This window comes from Pteropus medius, unplaced genomic scaffold (assembly GCF_902729225.1).
Source record: "Pteropus medius unplaced genomic scaffold, Ma_sr-lr_union100, whole genome shotgun sequence".
NCBI classification, from domain to species: Eukaryota; Metazoa; Chordata; class Mammalia; order Chiroptera; family Pteropodidae; genus Pteropus; species Pteropus medius.
The window spans coordinates 17,490,869-17,497,980 of NW_024340701.1; the positions used below are offsets into that span (position 1 = coordinate 17,490,869).

The 7,112-nt window shown below is 48.6% G+C and overlaps 1 long non-coding RNA gene across 1 annotated transcript; it reads right to left on the reverse strand.

Moving 5' to 3' along the window:
- Positions 1 to 909: 909 nt before the first annotated feature.
- LOC120619085 (uncharacterized) lies at positions 910 to 6,687 on the reverse strand. Its single transcript, XR_005657354.1, has 4 exons — positions 6,374 to 6,687; positions 4,247 to 4,357; positions 2,706 to 2,863; positions 910 to 1,478 (listed from the first exon to the last, which is right to left on the reverse strand). It is a non-coding gene; the product is annotated as an uncharacterized LOC120619085 (long non-coding RNA).
- Between the last annotated feature and the right edge of the window lie 425 nt (positions 6,688 to 7,112).

Genomic DNA, 7,112 nt, shown 5'->3' on the forward strand with positions numbered 1-7,112 from the left:
GACATTAATCTAGAAGTAGAGGTCCCTCTCCAGTCTACAGCCCCTGAATGTCGCTAAGGTTTTCTGACACATATGCTTAATGACCTTACTTAACGTCATCGATAGGTTCTGTGACTAAAGGAAACAATGAATAACAAAACCAATTTTACCATAGGCTAATTGATATAAATGAAAATTATGTTCCCACAGCATCTCATCAACATTATAATGAAAGGATGTTATTTGAGGAACTGCCTGCTGTATGTGTGTACAACTTATATGTACACAGATATCTTAATTTTGGCCTCAAAGTCTTGAAGGGCAGGACAGGTGGGTGGAAATACTATCCATTGCTGTTAGAAAAGAAAATTTATTTTAGCCAAACACTAATTTACACTAAGTCCAGGGGATGGCTAAATAGTCTTTCACTTTTCTCGAGTGCCTCAAAGTCCATGCAGAGAGATATCTGTGATTGACTCTGAGCAACAAAGACCAAAAATAAGATTGCCCAAAATGAGTCAAAAGTGTATCTCTCACTCAAATTCCAAGCTAGGTGGTTGGGGTTGGGATGGCAGCTCTGTTCCCTGAAACTTCAGGGACTGTGGCAGGTGGTATTTTCCAGAACTGGCCACAACAGTATCTCTCTCATCCCTCATGCTCTTGTGCAATGTGACCTTGATGTTTCTCCCATCAAAAAGGAGAGTCCAATTCCTCTCCCTTTGACTCTGAACAGGCTTGTGACTATTTTGGCCAATAGAGTTGGCAGAGTGATGCTGAGAGACTTCTGAGGGCAGATCACAAAAAGCCATACAGTTATCTCCTTGTTACTGGAATATTCTTGCTTTAGGCTCATGGAAAACATTCAACTACCCTGAGGCCTCCATGCTGTGAGCATGCCAAGCCACATGGAGAGGCCATGCATAGGTGCTCTGATTGGCAGTCTTAATCTTTAGTCATCTATTCCAGGCTCCAGACATACAACTGAAGCTGTCTTGGATCTCCCAGAACAGCCCTTCAGCCAGCTGAATACCACTGAGTGACCTCAGCCAATACTATCAAGAGTGAAAGAATTGCCCAGCCAAGCCCTTCCCAAATTCCTGACCCACATAATCTATGAGTACAAGAAAATGGCTGTTTTAAGCCACAAACTCTGGAGTAGTTTGTTAGACACCAAAAGTAACCGGAACAGGGACTCAAGTTCCATCCAGTTCATTGCTCTGCCATACCTGGGGTGGTTTTGTCTTCATTGTTCAAATTGGTGTTTAGAGTTCCAACTATTACATCTGCATTCCAAACAGTAGGATATTGGGAGCGAAGAAGAAATGCAAAGGGCATGGCCCAACTCCTGTTAAAGAAGGTCCTGGAAGATGTCTCAAGACATCACATCATATTGGCTAGTATTTAGTCATGTAGCCATACCTAGCAGTAAGAGAGGGTGCAAAATATCGTCTTTATTCTGGATGACTATGTGCCGAACTAGAAATGAGGAGTTATATTACCTAAGAATATAAAGAAAATGAATATTATAGCAGTCTGCCACAGCATCCAAAAGTTCCTTTGCTCCCTCCCTCCTCTTTTATCCCTCCTCTGTTTATTTCTACATTCTCAGCCCACCCTAGAATCCCAACTTGAACATCAAGGCTGAAGAAAGCTGTAGATCTTCAGAGTGAAAATCCAAAAGATAAACGAGTATTTCTTTAGCTAGTACTGAAGATGCCTCTCAAGGCATAATTTCTGTTGCTAACAAATTCCCTGTCTCTTTTTTTTCCAAAGACCCCTTCCCACAAAGGATGAGGAAAGATGGTAGGTTGGGGCAGGGGAGGGAGAATCTTGTCTGCCACATATATTAAGTAAACATCTGTTAGTGTGTCCAGAACTGGCTCATCTAATCCTCACTCTAAGACATGGCACTACCATTATCTTATTTTCACAGATGAAAACACCAAGGCTAAGAAAGCTTAAGTGACTCACTCAAAGTAACACAGCTAGGAAGTGGCAAGGACAGCAGGGCTGGTTTAGCAACTGTCAGAGCTCATCCTTGAGCACGAGGTCAGGTGCCAGGCCCCGGACAGTTGGTCCGTAAACAACAGGTTCAAGTGCATCCCACGCCTGAGTTCATCAGAGGAGCCGCCTGTGTTCTGCACTATCTGCTGAAATGCTGTGCCTCTCTCCTCCCTAACGACTCCTTCTCGCTCCTTCAGGATCACTGGTGAGTGTGCCTGAGGGCAGGAGGCCAGTGTTGTGTTTAATCATCCACCACCTCTTCCAAGAGCAGCATCCTTGACTCCTGTGACGCAGACAAGCTCCACAGTGGGGCTGTCAGAAGCAAAAGCTATCGTGGGGTGAGGGGTGGCTGCAGCAGAGGCACCGTGAGTGTGTTCTCTTTCAGTTCATGTTGGGTTCCATTACAGAGCCACATGACCCAGCCTGAGCCTCCCATCTGGCTCTACTCAGAGGCAGGCTCATCACTGTAAGACAATCATGGAGTTGGTGGCAACACCCACACCATGTAAATCAGGGAGCTTTACTATGTAAAGAACCATCACGAATGATAAAAAAAGTTCTAGAGATGGTTGCATAATAACGTGAATGTACTTAATACCACTCAACTGTATACCTAAAAATGGTTAAAATACAAATTTTGTGTAATATATTTTATAACCATTTATCAGCTTATGAGTCTACAGCTTGGACTGGGCTAGGCTGTGCAGTTCTAATGGACTTACCTGGGCTTGCTCATGTAGCTGTGGTCGGCTGGCAGGTTGCTTGGCACTGATTGGTCTAGGAGAGCCTCACTCATGTCTGGTGGTAGGTGCTGGTTGTCAGCTAGTGGCAGTGGTGACTGGGCTACATATCTCCAGCTGCATAACCCAGGTATATTCACCTGTTGGCAGTTATAGGGGTCTCAAGAACACAAAGAGAGGGCAAGTCTCAACATGCAGGCATTTTTAAACCTTTACTAATCATGTCTGATAGTATCTCATTGGCCAAAGCAAGTCACACTGTGAAACCCAGAGTCAGTGTGAGTGGAGATGACACAAGCAGGTGAATACAGGAGATGTGAGCAAATTGAGAGTCACTACTGCCACACAGCTTGTTTATGAAGTACTGTTGCAGTTACAATGTACATTTCTGACCACATAGGCACATGAAGTTTCAAAATAGAAAAGAAAGCTGGTTGCCCAAGCCAACAGTTACTTTAGTCATTGAAGGTACAACATGCCCTCAGGCAGAACTGTGGTTTCCAAAAATGAAGACCAGAGAGAGAGAACATTCTAGCATAAAATCTTCCCACCAAGACCCAGAACAAAGCCCACTTCCTCAGCTCTTGGGGATTTCTGTAAAGTCTAGGAGAGCAAGCAGGATGTCCCCAGCACTTTCCCAGCCTTGTTTGTGGAAGTGTCAGCCTCTCCCATTCATCCTTACAGGCAAATCGTGATTCCTTGCCCTGCCCCCATCAACATAGATAGGCTGAAAATTTGGGTTTGAAGGAGAAGGGATGGATAGTGAAAAGCAAGCAAAAATTACTCCTTCCATAATGTTCCTTTTCGCCTTGACCCAAGGAAGAGCAGTCACAGCTGACTATTCTCTTTCACAGGTGACCTACCCCTCTTCTGAGGGTGAGGGGGTCTCCTGCCCTGGTTGCCTGTGGAGGGCCAGGCACCACAGGTAACTGGATGATAAAAAAAAAAGTAGCCACACCCACAGCACGAGTCTGCATGGAGTGGTGGACAGCTGGGGTCAGCCCCACCAACTACCACTAAGCGACCTTGGGCAAGTTAACCTTATGTTGTTGGTTTCCTCATATACGTAAACCAACAACTAGAATAAGCCCTCCTGCAGGGCCATCCCCAGGATCTTATACCCCAACTCTTGCATGTGACTGTCCATAGCACATAGAATATGCTTAACAACCATGGCTTGTCTTTCAAAATGGCTGTCTCCCAAGCTACAAGAGAAGAAAGCTTCTGACATCCAGGCCAGGGTAACAGGGCACCAAGGTTGCTTTTAAACCAATGGCTGGGCAGCACATCTAACAGCCCTCCCTTCATCCAAAGCCCTCCCTTCATTCCTATTCCATGATACAGGTGCCCCTCCAACCACCGCACCTCCCCCATTTTATGGTAGTGGTACTCCCAGCCCCCTGGGCCTGATTCCAGACAGCCTCCCTCTCCTCTGCCCAAGAACCATCCCAAAATCTCCACCTCACATTGTCTAAGGATGTCCCAACCATCCCTTTTCCCTCATAACCCTACTTCTCAGTTACTGAGGCCGGGTCAGGAAGGTGGCCTGACAGGAACATAGTATCACCACAGGTTCCAGGAAGCAGGTCAAATCATGGCCCCATGCTCAGCCTCTCTAGAGTGTGGGAGCCATGCTGTGGAAAGAATTTTGATTTTTCTCTTCCCCAGACTTCCCCTCCAACAATGCCAACTAGGGGGAAGTAGGGACATGAGAGCATTTTTAATGACTTCATGTGGTTGCAGCTGTCCTCCAGGATGAAGCATCTTTTGGGAAAAAATAATTAGGAATCTCATAGAATGGAGAAAGAAAAAGAGGCCAGGAGATGGTGTTCTCTCATTCCTATTCCATGATACAGGTGCCCCTCCAACCGCCGCACCTCCCCCATTTTACATCCCCATGGTCTACCTGATTTCACCACTCAGCATGTTCAGCTATCCTGCAGCGCACCCTAGATTACCCAGGTGCTACCAAGTTCATTTTGCATGTTCATTCCACAAACACTGCCTCCACCCAGTTCAGTTGGTTTATTGCAAGTTTATTGGTCTCTTAGCACCCCCAACTCCATCACACTCAGTTTCTTATTTCTACATGTCAGTTACATAATGTTTGCCCGGTCTTGCATGAGGTAACAAAAAAAGTCTCTGCCTCCCATTTTTTACTTAGACAGGGCTGGACAGAAGGAGACAAGGGTAGGCCCAGGAGCCAGCATGTCACCCTGGTGCTAGGGGACACTTGGAGGCTTCCTCACTTGGGCTCTCCTATAGAGCCTGGAAAGGATGAACTGCCATTTTTTCCTTACGGGTCAAGCTGGGAATGCTGCAGGCCTCCTGCTGTCCCCTGTGGGCTCCCTGCTTCTTCATGGCTAGGGAAATCGGGCCATTGTTAAATTGGGGTGGGGGGAGTTAGATATGGAGGGGGTGACCTAGAGGACCCTGATAAGTCCATCCTGGCTTTGAAGCTCTAAATAGGAGCTACCCTCCTTTCTCCAGGTTCAGAAACCTGGACAAATAGCTCCCCACTTCCCAGGGCCAATGCCCAGCTCTGGCTGGAAGGGAAGGAGAGGGAGGGCTGAAGGAGGGAGGGGTGGAAGCGCAGCCACCGCTGCTACCGCCCCCTGTGTATAAAACTCCCTTTGTATGCAGGTCGCCGGCTGCTCCCCATGCCAGGTGCAGCTGCCAGGATTCTCAATGCGGTTTGAACACAATTTGCCAGTGTTGGTTCAGCTCCGCTGGCTTCCAGTTGGGGGGCCATATGCTGCCTTTAATCTGCCTGTGTGATTCTCACCGATGTCAATAGGCGCAGGCGGGTGGGTGGCTCAAATGGCCCAAGAGCCGGGGCTGGGGAGGTGCTTCCACTGCTGCCAAGCAGCCTGGCTCTCCACACCAAGGACCACCGGCAGAGGGTCCTTGCAGGAAGCCGTGGCGCTGGGCTGCGGGGACAGGCGGGGCCCTGGCCGCTGGCAGCTGCCCCCGTGTTTGGCTATGGCGCGTGGGAGCCTCTCTGGTCAGCCATCCCCATAGCCATCATTGGGCCTTCCCCTCTGCAGAGATCCCTGCCAAGGAAGTCGGCCGGGGAGGTGCCAGTGCTCAGTCCAGACTTCACATTTCCCTCATTCTTTCTTTAATTGGATTTTTGGTCCTGCTGGGCAAAATAAGCTTTCCACTGGCAAAGCACTCTTGCCTCTTCTGAGAGCGCACTGGTGCCCAGAGGCTTTGGGCAGCTCTAGGCAGAGTGTCACCTTCCTCCCCTGACAAAGCATTCATTTCTTCTCTCCAGAGACGCAAGAGCGCTGCACGCACACATATGCATGCACACGCACACGTACCACACACCACACATACACCACCACATGAACGTACATACAATACACACCACATGCACACAAACGCATTTCCCACCACCAGCACACATACTACACACTACATGAACACATACTCACCACACACACTCCTCCAGGTCCAGGCAAACCCGGCCTCTCTCCGAAAACTTGATTTCGAAGCCTTTGAAAACAGTGATTCTCACTAACCAGGTGAAGATCCCTGTTCAGAATGGCCCAGCATCTGGCCCCTCGGTCTGAGCTGGGCCTAGGGACCAGCTGCACCCTCAGCAGCTGGGCTGCGTCCTTCCCGAGTAGTTAGACCTCCCTTACCTGAAGCCCTGCAAGTCCCAGTTTTGTGCTCAGCCACAGATTAAAGCAAGAAGAAGCCACCTCCCCTCCGTCCTTGACAATCCAGCAACCAGGCTTAGCTTCTTGAGTGTTTGAGGGGTTGGGGGAGGGAGAGGCTGAGGGAGAAACGGCAGGCAAGCTGGAGTCTGACTGAGAAGTGGCATTTTACTAGCAACACCCAACAGAAGACATTTGGATACTCTGAAACTCTGGACTGAGCATTAGGGAAGAAAAGGAGGGAAGGAAGAGAAAGAAAGGGGAGCAGGGGGAGGAGGGGAGAAGAGGAGAAAGGGAGGAAGGGGAGAGGAGAATGAAACAGGGGAGAAAAGGAAGAAGTTGGGAGGGAAAGAGGAAGAGAGGGGAAGGAGGGAGAAGGAGAAGCAGGAGACACAAAGTAGAAAAGATTTGAATGCACATGAGGAGACCGAGAAGAGGAGTGGGGAAGGAGAGGGGAAAGGAGGAAGGGAAGAGATGGAAGAATTATGGGAAAAAGCTAAAGAGAGGAGGCACAGAAGGGAGGAGAAGGGAGAGGGGAAGGGGAAAGTGAAAGGAAGAAAAGAGGGAGGGAGCGGGGAAGGGGGAAGAGAAAGAGTAATGAGGAAGAAGAGGAAATGGAGGGAGCAAGGAGGAAGGGAAAAAAGAGGAGAGGGAGGGTGAGCAATCCCCACCAATTCCCCCAATTCATTTAAGTGGAGGTGCGTTTTAAATAGAGGCCGCTCTG